At 43.9% G+C, this 16185-nt stretch overlaps 1 non-coding gene across 1 annotated transcript; it reads right to left on the reverse strand.

Moving 5' to 3' along the window:
• Positions 1-349: 349 nt before the first annotated feature.
• Positions 350-456, reverse strand: LOC117071623. Its single transcript, XR_004432391.1, has one exon. It is a non-coding gene; the product is annotated as a U6 spliceosomal RNA (small nuclear RNA).
• Between the last annotated feature and the right edge of the window lie 15729 nt (positions 457-16185).

Here is a 16185-nt window from a genome sequence, read left to right on the forward strand (position 1 = left end):
TCCCAAAGTGCTGGGATTACAGGAGTGAGCCTCTGCGCCTGGCTGATCCTTTGTATTGCTTTTTTAGTGTCAATTTCATTTAGTTCTGCCTCGATGTTTATTATTTCCTTCCTTCTGCTGATTTTGGTTTTGGTTTGATCTTGCTTTTCAAGTTCCTTGAAGTGCATTATTAGATTATTTACTTTAAATCTTTCTATTGTTTTGATGTAGGCACTTATTTCTATTTTTTTTTTCAAGTATCACAATGTTTATTGATAGATACAAGTATATAAAATCAGGGCATGAACATGACTTGATAAATTAAGTAGACTTAATTTCAATACTATAATAGGAGGGACCAATTCAAATTCAAAATATGGAACGCTTCACGAATTTGCGTGTCATCCTTGCGCAGGGGCCATGCTAATCTTCTCTGTATCGTTCCAATTTTAGTATATGTGCTGCCGAAGCGAGCACAGCACTTATTTCTATAAACTTCCCTCTCAGCACTGCTTTTGTTGTATCCCATAGATTTTAGAATGTTATACTTTGATTTTCATTTGTTTCAATAAATTTTTATTTCTTCCTTAATTTCTTCCTTGACCCAGTGGTCATTCAGGAGCATGTTGTTTAATTTTCATGTATTTGTACAGTTTCCACAGTTCCTCTTGTTATTGACTTGGTTTTTGGTGGTTTGATAAAATTGTGATATATCAATTTTCAAAAACTTGTTGAGAGACATGTTTTGTGTCCCAATATATGGTCTATCCTGGAGAATGTTGTGTGTGCTGATGAGAAGAATGTATGTTCTGTAGCTGTTGGCTGAAATGTTCTATAAATGTCTGTCAGACCCATTTGGTCTAATGTGTGGTTTATATCCAATGTTTGTCAATTTTCTGTCTAGATGATCTGTTTAATGCTGAGAGTGGGCTATTGAAGCCCCCCACTATTATTTTATTGGAATCTGTCTCTCCCTTTAAATCTAATAAAATTTGCTTTATATATCTGAGTGCTCCAGTGTTGGGTGCATATGTATTTACAATTGTTATATCCTCTTGCTAAATTGATCCCTTTACCATTATACAATAACCTTCTGTGATGGTTAATACTGAGTATAAACTTGATTGAATTGAAGGATGCAAAGTATTGATCCTGGGTGTGTCTGTGAGGGTGTTGCTAAAGGAGATTAACATTTGAGTCAGTGGACTGGGAAAGGCAGACCCACCTTTAATCTGGGTGGGCACCATCTAATCGGCTGCCAGCACAGCTAGAAGACAAAGTAGGCAGGAAAAAAAAAATGTGAAAAGACTAGACTGGCCTAGCCTCCCAGCCTACGTCTTTCTCCCATGGTGGATGCTTCCTGCCCCTGAACATCAGACTCCAAGTTCTTCAGTTTTGGGACTCATGCTGGCTCTCCTTGCTCCTCAGCTTGCAGATGGCCTATTGTGGGACCTTGTGATCTTGTGAGTTAATACTCAATGAACTCCCCTTTATATATCCTATTAGTTCTGTCCCTGTAGAGAATGCTGACTAATATACCTTGTCTCTTTTTATTGTTTTTTACTTCAAGTTTATGTTATCTAAGTGTAGCTACTCCTGCTCACTTTTGATTTGTTTGCTTGGAATATCTTTTTCCATCTTTTTACTTTCCGTCTATATGTGTCTTTCTACAGGATGTCTGTTTCTTATAGGCAGTAAATAATTGGGTCTTTTTTTTTTTTTTTTTTTTGAGACGGAGTCTTGCTCTGCCACCCAGGCTGGAGTGCAGTGGCCGGATCTCAGCTCACTGCAAGCTCCGCCTCCCGGGTTTACGCCATTCTCCTGCCTCAGCCTCCCGAGTAGCTGGGACTACAGGCGCCCGCCACCTCGCCCGGCTAGTTTTTTGTATTTTTTAGTAGAGACAGGGTTTCACAGTATTAGCCAGGATGGTCTCGATCTCCTGACCTCGTGATCCGCCCGTCTCGGCCTCCCAAAGTGCTGGGATTACAGGCTTGAGCCACCGCGCCCGGCCTAATTGGGTCTTTTAAAAAATCCATTCAGCCAGTCTACATCCTTTAAGTGGAAAGTTTAATTCATTCACATGCAAAGTTATTATTGATATGTGATAGCTTATTCTTATCATTTTAGTAAATTATTTCTGGGTGTTTTGTAAGTCCTTTAGTCGTTTCTTTCTTTATTATGATTTAACATTGTGGTTTGATAGTTTCTGTAGTGATAACATTTGAGTCTTTTCCTTGTTTGTGCATTTGCTCTACCAGCGGTTCTTACATTCTTATGTGTTTCATAATGGCAAATAACATTCTTTCTTTGGCAAATTTCTTATTCATATCTTTAATTGTTTTTCTGGTTTGTTATTTCACTTCCATTTGTAGGACTCCCTCAAGCATTTCTTGCAGGGAGCAGAGGGGAGAGGAGGACTTTATCCTGAATATGTGTCTACAGTGTTGGTTGCATAGGACGTGTTGGCTTTGATTCTGGGTGGTGATGAATTTCCTCAGTTTTTGCTTGTCTGGGAAAGACTTTATTTCTCCTTCATTTATAAAGGATAATCTTGCTGGGTATAGTATCTTTAATCAGCAGTTTTTTTCTTTCAGCACTTTGCATATACTCTCCATTCTGTCCTGGCCTGTAAAGTTTCTGAAGAGAAGTCCACTATTAGTCTGATGGGGGTCCCTTTATAGGGAACCAGATGCTTTTCTCTTGCTGTCTTTAGAATTCTCTCTGTTTTTGACAGTTTGACTATAATGTGTCATGGAGAAGAACTTTGCATTATATCCATTGGGGGATCTCTAAGCCTCTTGCATCTGGGTGTCTAAATCTCTTGCCAGACTTGGGAAGTTTTTATCTGTTATTTCATTAAATAGGTTTTCTAACTCTTTCGTTTTCTCTTTGCCTTCTAGGACTCCAAAGGTTTGCATATTTGGTTGCTTTATGGTGTGTCATGTGTCAAGTTAGGGTTTGCTCATTCTTTTTCCTTTTTCTTTATTTTGTCTCACTGGGCTATTTCTTTTTTTCCTCTCTTTTTTTTTTTTTTGAGACGGAGTCTTGCTCTGTCACCCAGGCTGGAGTGCAGTGGCCGGATCTCAGCTCACTGCAAGCTCCACCTCCCGGGTTCATGCCATTCTCCTGCCTCAGCCTCCCGTGTAGCTGGGACTACAGGTGCCCAGCACCTCGCCCGGCTCGTTTTTTGTATTTTTTTTAGTAGACACGGGGTTTCACCGTGTTAGCCAGCATGGTCTCAATCTCCTGACCTCGTAATCTGCCCGTCTCGGCCTCCCAAAGTGCTGGGATTACAGGCTTGAGCCACCACGTCACTGGGCTATTTCAAAAGACCGTTCTTCAAGTTCTGAGATTCTTTCTTCTCCTTGATCTACCCTATTGTTGAAGCTTTCAAATGTAGTTTGTATTTTATCCAAAAATAAACAGTGTACACTGGTGTTGGTGGTAGCTGTGATGGGCTGTGTGAGCTAGTCTCCAGGCCCGCAGGTGACATGCACAGGTAATTGCCAGCTGTTGTGGTAGTGGCAGGGTGCGTAGGCCCCTGGGAGGAGTGGTCAGGTGTCAGTGGTGGTGGACTGGACAATCTTCAGTGCCCTGAACTGCATGCTCTGGCAATGGTGAGGTGAAGCTGGTGCCATGTGAATTTGTCCTCAGGGCTCCCCAGTGGTGTGTGCAGAGATGGGGCAACTTCCAGGCCTCTGGTGGAATGCTTAGGTTAGGAGTGGCAGTGACCATGCATTGGCCCTGCCACTGGGGAGGGCATGGTTGCTTTTAGTGGTGGCAGCCTAGGCTGACAGATGGGGAATGCATGACTTGCTTGTATCTCAGCCCTGGTGGCAGCGGCCCATGCCTCACTTGTGCCTCAGCCCCAGCAACAACAGCCTGCTCCTTGCTTATGCCTCAGACCTGGTACCACTGGGCCCCAGGACAGTGTGCAGTCTGTTGTGGCTGGGATCTCAAAATGGCACCTTCCTGTAGCTGCCTAGGACTCAGGAGGAGTGTGTGACCCAGAGCAATCTCCCTCCCTGGATCAATACCATCACGGGTTCTCCAGGCACGTCATGTGTTAGCTTCTGGGCCCTCAAGGCTCTGGGGCTCTCCCGAGGCTAGGATTGCAGAAGTACACAGTGGAAATTTGGTCTGCTGGGGGTCTCTAAGCCACCTTTCCCTGCACTCTGTCTTGCTTCTCTTTCCTTCCTTGTTTAAGCGTTGCATGTCATGTTTCTGTAAAATTTCAGTGTTCTCTCTTGGATGATCTATTTGAAGTGTAATTACCTACTCACTATTTTCGTTCTTCTTAGGGGAGGAGGCGACTACAAGATGCTTCTAGTCAGCCATCTTGAAACCTCTCACCATCTTCACTTTAATGTTTAACTAGGCATATTTCCTAGTCAGGGCATTTTAAACCAATGATTAAGAAACCACCATTTAGTAAGCCTAGATTGAAGATAGGATCTATTTTCAGCATGAAAGCTTAAGTTTTTAGTCATTAAAAAGCAGTTCAATTTTCTTTCTCACTAACATTCTTGGTATTATAACTTTAAGAATATTCATATCCAGGCACAATGGCTAATGCTTGGATAATAATCCCAATGCTTTGGGAGGCTGAGACAGGAGGATCACTTGAGGTCAGGAGTTCAAAGCAAGCCTGGGCAACACAATGAGACCCTGTGTCTACAAAAAAAAAAAAAAAAGCCAAATGTAATGGTGCACAGCTGTAATCCCAGCTACTTGGGAGACTGAGGTGGGAGGATTGCTTGAGCCCAGGAGGCTGAGGCTGCAGTGAGCCACAATCATGCCACTACACTCTAGTCTGGGCAATAAAATGAGACCCTGTCTCAAAAAAAAAAAAAAAAATCCCACAAATGAGTAACTTTTAAAAATTAAAAAACTCCACATTATTAACTGTAGTTTTCAGTCTTCAGTAGAATAGTAGAATGAAATATGCCTGGGATTACAGGCATGAGCATGGTGGCTCATGCCTGTAATCCCAGCATTCGGGAGACAGAGGAGGGAGGATCAGTTCAGCCCAGCCAGCCTGGGCAACATAGGGAGATCCAGTCTCCACAAAAAAATAAAAACATGGTAGCTGAACATGGTGGCTCGCAACTGTAGTCCCAGCTCCTTGGGAGGCTGAGGTAGGAGGATCTGCTTGAGCCTGGGAAGGCAAGGCAGTGAACTGAGATGGTGCCATTGCCCTCCAGCTTGGGTGACAAAGTGAGACCCTGTCTCAAAAAAGAAGAAAGAAAGGAAGGAAGAAAGAGAAAAAGAGAAAGAGAAAGGGAGAGAGAGGGAGGGAAGAAGGAAAGGGAGGAAGGGAGGAAGAGAGAGACAGAAGGAGAGAGAGGAAGGAAGGAAGGAAGGAAGGGAGAAAGAAAAAGAGAGAGAAAGAAAGAGAAAGAAAAAGAAAGAGGAAAGAAAGAGAGAAAGAAAAAGAAGGAAGGAAGGAAAGAAAGAAAGAGAAACAGAAAGAAAGAAATAAAGGAAAAGAAAAGAAATAAGAAACATTAGGTAACGAAGGAGGAAAGAATAAGGAAATATTCCAATTGTATCTTATTGTGAGTGAGTGTGGCTTAGTGGAAGGAACTCAATCTCAAGGATTAGATTTTTTTATTCAGTTTTAAAGCAACATTAAATTTCAATTAATGGAGTCAAAATATTGTGGTCTACTCTCAGGACCATAAAATCAGGGTAGCAGAAGCCCTGCTTGGAGTTAAAAATAGATCCTGGGATATGGATAATCAAAGGTTGTTATTGTTGTTACCTTCATTCTATTTCACTGTAATATATCCTCAAAACAAAAATGCCTGTGATAGTCACTGTTTGTTCTCAAATACCCAGGTTCTCTTTTCTGTGAATCTGATAAGATGACACTTTCCCACACTTTTAAAGTTAGGCATATCCATTGGTTTTGCTTTAAATAAGAAAGCGTTAGCAGAGGGAAGATGTGTCACTTCTAGGCAGAGCTATGGATTTGTGCCATGTCCGTCCTCTTCCTGCTGTGATAACTGTGGAAGCGTATGTTGAAGTACAGCTTTCATCACCAAGATTCCTGAGTGACTACAACAAGCAGATGCCCTTTCTGATGCACACCGGACGTGTAATATAGGCAAGAAATGAACTGATATATTTTGTAGTCATTGAGACTTTGGAGTTTGTTATTACAGCATAATCTACCTTATCTTGACCAATCTCTAATATGGGATGCTGCCAGAACAAAAACTTAAAACACTGGCATTGGCTTAGTGGTCAGGTGGTACTGACAAGGATGGTGAGCCATTTTACACAATAGTGAGACATTTGGTAAAGCTGTTGGGTAAAGTTACTTGGAAGGTAGATGATGTGCCTAGTAAACTTGTAGCTCTAGAAGAAGCAACTAGAAAACATAATGGTGTAGATAGCCAGTATATTTGACAATAAACAAGAGTTCAGGCCGGGGCGGTGGCTCAAGCCTGTAATCCCAGCACTTTGGGAGGCCGAGATGGGCGGATCACGAGGTCAGGAGATCGAGACCATCCTGGCTAACACGGTGAAACCCCGTCTCTACTAAAAAATACAAAAAACTAGCCGGGCGAGGTGGCGGGCGCCTGTAGTCCCAGCTACTCCGGAGGCTGAGGCAGGAGAATGGCGTAAACCTGGGAGGCGGAGCTTGCAGTGAGCAGAGATCCGGCCACTGCCCTCCAGCCCGGGCGACAGAGCAAGACTCCATCTCAAAAAAAAAAAAAAAAAAAAAAAAAAAAGAGTTCAGGGGAGGGCTAGCTAGTTTGCAAGTAGGAGTGAAAGGAAAAGATAGACCAGAAATTCAGAGACTCGCAGGGTTGGGAGGCAGGTTTCTTCTCAATACAGATTAAAGATAAAACAATAGGCCGGGCGCGGTGGCTCAAGCCTGTAATCCCAGCACTTTGGGAGGCCGAGACGGGCGGATCATGAGGTCAGGAGATCGAGACCATCCTGGCTAATACGGTGAAACCCTGTCTCTACTTAAAAATACAAAAAACTAGCCGGGCGAGGTGGCGGGCGCCTGTAGTCCCAGCTACTCCGGAGGCTGAGGCAGGAGAATGGCGTAAACCTGGGAGGCGGAGCTTGCAGTGAGCAGAGATCCGGCCACTGCCCTCCAGCCCGGGCGACAGAGCAAGACTCCATCTCAAAAAAAAAAAAAAAAAAAAAAAAAAAGAGTTCAGGGGAGGGCTAGCTAGTTTGCAAGTAGGAGTGAAAGGAAAAGATAGACCAGAAATTCAGAGACTCGCAGGGTTGGGAGGCAGGTTTCTTCTCAATACAGATTAAAGATAAAACAATAGGCCGGGCGCGGTGGCTCAAGCCTGTAATCCCAGCACTTTGGGAGGCCGAGACGGGCGGATCATGAGGTCAGGAGATCGAGACCATCCTGGCTAATACGGTGAAACCCTGTCTCTACTTAAAAATACAAAAAACTAGCCGGGCGACGAGGCGGGCGCCTGTAGTCCCAGCTACTCGGGAGGCTGAGGCAGGAGAATGGCGTAAACCCGGGAGGCGGAGCTTGCAGTGAGCTGAGATCCGGCCACTGCACTCCAGCCTGGGTGGCAGAGCAAGACTCCGTCTCAAAAAAAAAAAAAAAAAAAAAAAAAGATAAAACAATAAAGACTCAGCTTCACAGCAAGGATCTAATCAAGGCTCTTGCCATCACATTCATGGTCAAAATCTCTGAACAGGCTGAGGTGTTCTCAGAATAAAGGTCCAACCAGAATGGGACTTTCGGGTTGACTCCCTTAAGAAGGGGTGGGTGAGAGTATTTTGAGTGTGGGGAAGATGTTTGGTGACTAAAAGTGTGGATTACAGTAGTCCTTATGTGTGTATTTTTTCTCTCCTGAGCACATGGTGAAATTGTGCTTCCTTATTCCATTTGAAATTAATCCTGATCATGTAACTGAATTTGGTCAATAAAATGTGAAAGGAAATTATGTATGTCACTTTGGGGCAGAAGCTTTAAGAGCCAGTGCTCACTCATCATTTCCTTTTTCTCCTCTTCCCCCTGTCTGGGTGACGATAGAAACACATCTTGAAGTGGAGTCCCCATCAACCTGGGTCCCTCAGTGACTATGGCCAGTAGAGTGTTCTGCCATTCCTAACCTATCTAGTGACTAATATGTTTAATATTTGTAGAGTAAGACATTATTTTTGTTTTGTAGAGTAAAACATTAGGCAGGGAAAAAATGTACAAACCATAAAGTAAAAAATGTTACATCAGATTACATACAAATTTTAATTTTTGTAAAGTAAAACACACTTAAAATAAATTATATGCTGGGCAAAACATTTTTAACACATATACATGCAAAGGGTTAACACTGACTCGATACAAAGACCATCAATAAATTGACAACAAATATTTAATAACCCAGTAAAACAATGGGCAGAGAATATGAGGAAGTTGTGGTGGACATTGGTTGTTTGCTTCTCTACCATTGTTTTTCCTTCTCCTGCCAAAAGCACCTAGGTTTCCCGTAGGGGAATGCCCTTCTCACATTCTCAGGCATGTGATTTGTGTAGGTTTGACCACACTCTCAGCTCTATGGGGTGCCCAGACTGGATTAAGTCACATGCCAAGCCCTGAACCAATCACTGGGACTGATGTTAAAGAAAAAAAAATTATTCAGTAACATGTGTTAAAGCATAGTAAAGAAAACTTTATTTATTTATTTATTTAGAGACAGGGTCTTGCTCTGTCTCCCAGGCTGGAGTGCAGTGGCACAATCTTGGCTCACTGTAACCCCTTCCCCCTGGGTTCAAACAATTCTCCTGCCTCAGCCTCTGCAGTACCTGGGATTACAGGCATGCACCACCATGCTCGGCTAATTTTTATATTTTTAGTAGAGATGGGATTTCACTATGTTGGCCAGGCTGGTCTTCAACTCCTGACCTCAAGTGAGCCACCTGCCTTGGCCTCCCAAAGTGCTGAGATTACAGGCATGAGCCACCACGCCTGGCCTAAAGAAGACTTTATTCAGGCCTATCATTATAGATATAAGGACCACTGCAACAGGGTTTTGTAGTGGGGAAGAGGGATGGGGCTCAACTCTGAATACAGCACGGACAAGAAGAATTTATAGCCAAGGAGCAGGTGAAAGTAGGTGGGGAGAAAATTACTAAGAAGTAGCATTAGGAGTAGGAGGATTCTAGAGAAACCAACCTAACAGGATTCTATTTGAAGACAGGCCAGGGTGATCAGACTTCAGAGGATAAGAAATGAAACTGGATCAGATACTGAGGTTGACTGGATAGGTTAGGGGGTTCTTGCTAAATTGACTTAGCAGGGTTCTTTGCTGAAACTGGATTGTACAAGGAAGTGCACAGATGGGCTTAGGAGAAGGTTCAGGAGCCTGACTAAAAGTTTGGTCAAGCAAAGGATCTTTGGTCACTGGAAATGAATGGATAAATTTTCTGATGACTGGATGGGATATTACTGGGTAATTTTTTAAAAATGAGACTGCTGGAATATGCTTTCATGGAAAGGTATGCATGATATATTGTTTAATGACACAAATAAGCTTCAGAGTAACATGTATATGACCACATTTTTACTAAATAGGAAAGAGAGGGGAAAGCCTAGAATAAATGTAAATTTGTGTGAGCATAGAGTAAAAAGCATAATGATACAGACACATAGTTAACATTGTGTACCTGTTACTAGCCTCAGCTCCAAATCTTGGCATTCTGCTTTGTGATGCTGGGGCTGAGACTCCACAAACCTCATTTCTGCTTTGTCAGCTGTTCTGTTACACTCTGTTCATAGAGGGTACTGGAGGCGGAGAGGGAAGTTGGAGGAGGGATCTCCTGTTTGCTTCCTAAAGGCTTCCTGTTCCTGTCAGAGTAGCTCCACTAATTTTTCACCCTGGCAGCAGCAGCAGCTGGTTCCAGTTACCAGTATTTTCCATATTCCCAGAAGCAGCTTCAGGGTGCTCCTCAGAGCACCAGTATGCCAGTGCCTACTCCTTAGAGGTCTGGGTCCTGACTCCACAGGGTCTGTCCTCCACATTTCTGGGTTCAAATGACCCTGGCTAATTCCCTTTGCTCCCAGCCCTAGGGGTGGAAGCCACCTCCTATAGGTCCTCCCTTACCTCAGTGTCCCCTTTCAACATCTCAGTCTTTCGATGACTGTTAAGCTGACCTGTATAAATTTACTGTCACTGCTGTAACAGATTGCCACAAATTTAGTGGCTTAAAACAACACATATGTATTATCTTCCAGTTCTGAAGCCATAAATCCAAAACGGGCTTTACTGCGATTAAAATCAAGGTATCAGCAGAGCTTCATTCCTTCTAGAAGCTCTAGAGGAGAATGTTTTTCCTTGTCTTTTCCAGCTTCTAAATATTGCCTGCATTCATTGGTTCATGGCCTCTTCCTCCACCTTTAAAGACGGCAGCATAGCACCTTCAAATCTCCCTCTGATTCTCATGCCTCTCTCTGTCACCTCTGAGGACTACAGAATGTGACTACAGACTACAATGGGTGACTACATTGGTCCTGCCTGGGTAATCTAGGATAATCTCTCATTTCAAGATCTTTATCTTAATCTCATCTGCAAACCCTTTAGCTATGGAAGGTAACACATTCACAGGTTCCAGGAATTAGGACACGGACATCTTTGGGAGATTATTATTCTCCCTACCCCACCAATCCCCTGGATCAGGGCTTGGGAAACTTTTCTGTAAAGGGCCAGACAGTAAATATTTTAGGCTTCGTGGGCCATAAAGTATCTGTCACAACCACTCAACTTTGCTGTTGTAACATATAAGGAGCCATAGACAACACGGAAATGAATGAGCATGCGGTGTTCCGGTAAAGCTTTAGTTACAAAAATACGCAATGGGTAGAATTTGGCCAACTGACCTTAATGTTCCACCCTGCCCTAGACAAAATGATCTCTGTCAACATACTGATGTATCTTCTGTTTTCCTGATTCACCTTTATTACCACAGACTGGTGAAATTGGAGGACGGTAATGAGGAGATTGTTAATTTTTTTGTATAGATCTCTATATTGTTTGGCTTGTCACAAATATATTAGCTTTATAATTAAAATATTAAATATCTAATAAAAAATATCTATAGCATTATCTGTGTATAAAAATATTTTCTTAAAAAAATAAACCAAAGACAAAATAGAACAAAATATCTGGGAGAAGAACCAAACAATCCTATCTCAGTAATAATCAGCCTGTCAGCACAAATAGCTAGAGGCAGCTAGTTATTCTTTAAGGCCCATGGCAAACAATCTCTCCTGTCCCTCTAGATGAATGTCACCCCACCTTCTCTGAATGCCCTAGGTTTGTTTTTTTGGTTTTTTTTTGTTGTTGTTGTTGTTTTGACAGAGTTTCACTCTTGTTGCCCAGGCTGGAGTGCAATGGTGTGATCTCAGCTTACTGCAACCTCTGTCTCCCAGGTTCAAGAGATTATCCTGCCTCAACCTCCCAAGTAGCTGGGATTACAGGAGTGTGCCACCACGCCCAGCTAATTTTTGTATTTTTAGTAGAGATGGCATATCACCATGTTGGTCAAGCTGGTCTTGAACTCCTGACCTCAGGTGGCCCACCTCCTTCGCCCTCCCAAAGTGCTGGGATTACAGGCATGAGCCACCACACCCAGCCTGAATGCCCTAGGCTCTTTATTAACACCTCAGAGGCACTGATTGTATAAACAATCCTGCTACCTAGAATAGAAGCACCTAGTGGGCAGTAATCCCATTTTAAATTGAGAATTAGCCTAGATTAGTAATGAGGATAGCTGCTTTGGAGTCATCAAGACCTACCTGATTTTGGGCAAGTTCCTTGACTTCTTGGAGCCCCAGTGTTCTCATCTGTAATTTGAGATAAAAAGGCCCATGTGACACGACTCCAGAGTTATAACACTAAAGAACAAGGCTTCGGCTGGGCGTGGTGGATCACACCTGTAATCCCAGCACTTTGGGAGGCTGAGGCAGGTGGTTCACTTGAGGTCAGGAGTTCGAGATCAGCCTGGCCAACATGGTGAAACCCCGTATCTACTAAAAATACAAAAATTAGCCAGGAGTGGTGGTGCATGCCTGTAATCCCAGCTACTCGGGAGGCTGAGGCAGGAGAATAGCTTGAATGGGGGAGGTGAAGGTTGCAGTGAGCCAAGATCTTTCCACTGTACTCCAGCCTGGGTGACAGAGCTAGACTTCATCTCATTAAAGAAAAAAAAAACGGGGTAGGGGGAGAGAGAGAATAAGGCTTCAAGATTGGATTGGACTTCATATCCAGGTTTCACCATTTGTGTGCTCTGTGTTCTTATGCGAGTTACTTCACATCTGTAAGCCTGAATTTCCTCCCCTGTTTGTGAAGGATCATTATGATACCTATTTCAAAGGTTGGGTGGAGATACAATCAGAATGTAATCCTGTGGTCTCTGGTCAGAGCAATCATAATCATCTCTCACTTGGCTCACAGCAACGGCTTCTGCCTGGCCTTCCTGCTTTCAGCCTCCAGACACTTCTCAAGGCAATAGCCAGGGTGCTCTGGTTGAAACTTAGTCGGATCATGACACTCCTTTAAAATGGAAGTCCACAAACTATGGCTCACAGGGTAACTACAGCCCATGAGGTCAGAATGGTTTCCACATTTTCAGACGGTTAAAAGAAACAAAAGAGGAACAATATTTTGTGACCCATGAAAATTACGTGAAATTCAAACAGTGTCCATGAGTAAAGTTTTGTTGGAACACAGCTATGCTCCTTTGTTTACGCACTGTCTATGGCTACTCTTATGTTACAATGGCAGGACTAAATAGTTGCAACAGAGAACATATGGCCAGCAAAGCCTGAAGTATTTACTATCTAGCCCTTTGCAAGAAAAGTTTGCCAAGCCCTGCTCTAAAACACAGATGAACAAAGCAGAACAAACAACAAGCATTCTGATGGCTTCCCATCTCTCTCAGAGTAAAAGATAAAAGTACTTCATCATCTTGCTATCTCCTCCTTAGTCACTCTGGCCTCCCTGCTGTCCATATACCAGTTATACTTGGCCTCAGGCCTTTCCCCTGGCTGCTCCTTTCCCCTGGAATGCTCTTCTCCATGTACCTGCATAGCTAACTCCTTCATCACCTTCCATTGAATGTTGGCTCAAATGTTACCTTCCCACAGAGCACTATGTGTGATAGGGACAGGAGGCAGAAAAATTCTGTGAGGGGGGTTCCCCAGCGAGGACCTCACCCTCAAGCCTGGAACCATGGTACAAAGCAAGAACTTACATCCCTGTTTTCCCACTCGAATGTTGCCTTTTCCAAAACCACCATGGCTGCCCTGCCCTGCATCCTGTGTGCATAAAAACCCCAGGCTCACCCGGCAGAGAGGGGAGAAGCAGCTGGACATTGGAGACTATGGTTGGATGTCGGAGAGAGGGGCAGCTTGATGCCATAGCTTCAGAGAGGAGTCTAGCAGGGACGGCTGGCCTTAGGGAAAGATTACCTTCTCATTCCGTCCCCTTTTCAGCTCCCTTTCTCACTGAGAGCCACTTTTGTTGGCAATAAAATCCCCCACATTTACCACCTTCAATTCGTTTGTGAGACCTTATTCCTCCTGGAATCCAGACAAGAACTCATGTGCCTCGAGTGTGGGCACAAAAGGCTGTCACAGTGACCCTCTACTGAACTGTTAAGCTGTCTGCAGACAGCAGAGCTAAAGGGGCACTGTAACGCTTCCTCTGGGGCTTCAGGGGCTTCGGCACCCTCCCTTAGATGCTGCCATGGGCCAGTATAGAGTTTGCTCTTGCCGACACCTAAAAGCACACACCCTGGCTCCTGCACTTGCTCACCTGTGCTCCCCCTCCCGCGATGGGTAGAGCCGAGAATGAGTGGAGTTCACCCCTACCAGTGACAGTGCACTCCAGTTCCCACCCACGAAGGGGTCAGGGAACTGTCCTGCTTCACCTAGACCATCTATTTAATATTGTAAACTGTTCCTGTGCTCCCCCAATGCGGGCATTCCTGATCCACCTAACCCAGATCTATTCTTTTCCACAGTAATTGTCATCTTCTAACACTGTACTTAATTACTTATTTACTACATCTACAGCCCGTCTTTCCCAGCAGAATGAAAAGTCCTCCAGGGCAGAGGTTTTTATTCATCAGTGTCTTCCAGCACTTACTACCTAGTAGATCTTAAGACAAATGTGTTGAATGAATGCATGAAATAAAAGAAAAGAAGATATAAAGTACTAAGCACAGTGCCTGGCCCATAGTTGGTACTTCAAAGCACTTATCTTTATTATTATTATTGATTGACTGCTAGTATGTATAAAATGAGTCACATAAAACAAACACGACACTGTTTTTTTTTTTTTTTGAGACGGAGTCTCGCTCTGTCTCCCGGGCTGGAGTGCAGTGGCCGGATCTCAGCTCTCTGCAAGCTCTGCCTCCCGGGTTTACACCATTCTCCTGCCTCAGCCTCCCGAGTAGCTGGGACTACAGGCACCCGCCACCTCGCCCGGCTAGTTTTTTTGTATTTTTTTTTAGCAGAGATGGGGTTTCACCGTGTTAGCCAGGATGGTCTCGATCTCCTGACCTCGTGATCCACCTGTCTTGGCCTCCCAAAGTGCTGGGATTACAGGCTTGAGCCACCTCGCCCGGCCAACATGACACATTTTAATCTTCCTTACCTTCCCCTGATATCTCTTAAGGCACTAAGGACAGTGCCTTATATGTGCTAAGCACTCACTACTCTGGTGAGATTTCACTCAGCCTTGTGCCCATCTCTATTGCTGTCTACAAGAGCAAGCCAAATTCTGTGCCTCTGATCCCTGTTCCTCTCTGCTCCTCAATATTCAGCTCCCAGGGCTCTGTGACCAGGGGTAGAGTGTACATGTGATTAAGGTGACACCACCTTAATACACTTTATACCTATATACCTTAGTGGCCCCACTGATATGGTTAGGCTTTGTGTCCCCACCCAAATCTCATCTTGAATTGTGTGTCGCTCCCATAAACCCCACGTGATGTGGGAGGCGCCCAGTGGGAGATAATTGAATCGTGGGGATGTTTTCCTCCATACAGTTCTCATGTTAGTGAATAAGTCTCATGCCATCTGATGGTTTTATAAGGGGTTTTCCCTTTTGTATGACTTCCACTCTCTCTTGTCTGCCGCCAGGTAAGACATGCCCTTCGCCTTCTGCCATGATTGTGAGGCTTCCACAGCCACATGGAACTGTGAATCCATTAAAGCTCTTTTTCTTTATAAATTACCCAGTCTCTGAAATGTCTTCATCGGCAGCATGAGAACAGACTGATACACCTACTTTACCAGATCTGCTGTACAGAGAACTCTGAATCTGGCACCAACTTCTGAAAGACTGTTCAAATGCAAACCACTTCAGCAGTACCGATGCTTGACCCTAAGATAAAATTGTGATAAAAGTCTCCCGGGGTTGGAAAAAACCTGGCTATGTAATCACCATGGCTGGGCTTTGTTTACACAACAGTGTTTGAGAAATGTGTTCAGGACTATTTAAACTCAGACCATTTAAATTCTAAAGAATTCAAAAAATCAAGGTAAACACTTAAAGGATTTCAAAGATTAGCAAAAGACCGGTGCCAGTGACTCATGCCTGTAATCCCAGCACTTTGGGAAGCTGAGGCAGTTGGATCACCTGAGGTCAGGAGTTCAAGACCAGCCTGACCAATATGGGAATCCCGGTCTCTACTGAAAGTACAAAAATTAGCCAGGTGTGGTGGTGGGCGCCTGTGGTCCCAGCTACTTGGGAGGCTGAGATAGGAGAATTGCTTGAACCCGGGAGGCGGAGGTTGTAGTGAGCCGAGATCGCGCCACTGCACTCCAGCCTAAGCGACAGAGCAAGACTCCACCTCAAAAAAAAAAAAAAAATAGCAAGATGGGAGACTATATAACTTATATAATGTCTATAATATCTACCTCTCCCTTCTCACCATGATTCTAAGGATTAAGTCACTCTATGTAATATGTCTGGGGGAACAAATGTGGGGGATTGGGAAATAGAGTCTCTGTAGGTATATAATGAGATCCTACATCCTGGACTTCCTGGGGTTATCCTCAGTATCAGATCTTCTGGCAGTGGCAGACTATGCACCTTGGATTTTTGTTTCTAAAAGTATGGCCATCATTTTAATTCATTGAGATAATCTCCCAAACCTGTTTTGTATGTGTGTGTGTGTGTATGACAGGGTCTCACTCTGTCACCTAGG

The sequence above is a fragment of the Trachypithecus francoisi genome, unplaced genomic scaffold, assembly GCF_009764315.1.
Source record: "Trachypithecus francoisi isolate TF-2019V2 unplaced genomic scaffold, Tfra_2.0 Lachesis_group3, whole genome shotgun sequence".
Lineage (NCBI taxonomy): Eukaryota > Metazoa > Chordata > Mammalia > Primates > Cercopithecidae > Trachypithecus > Trachypithecus francoisi.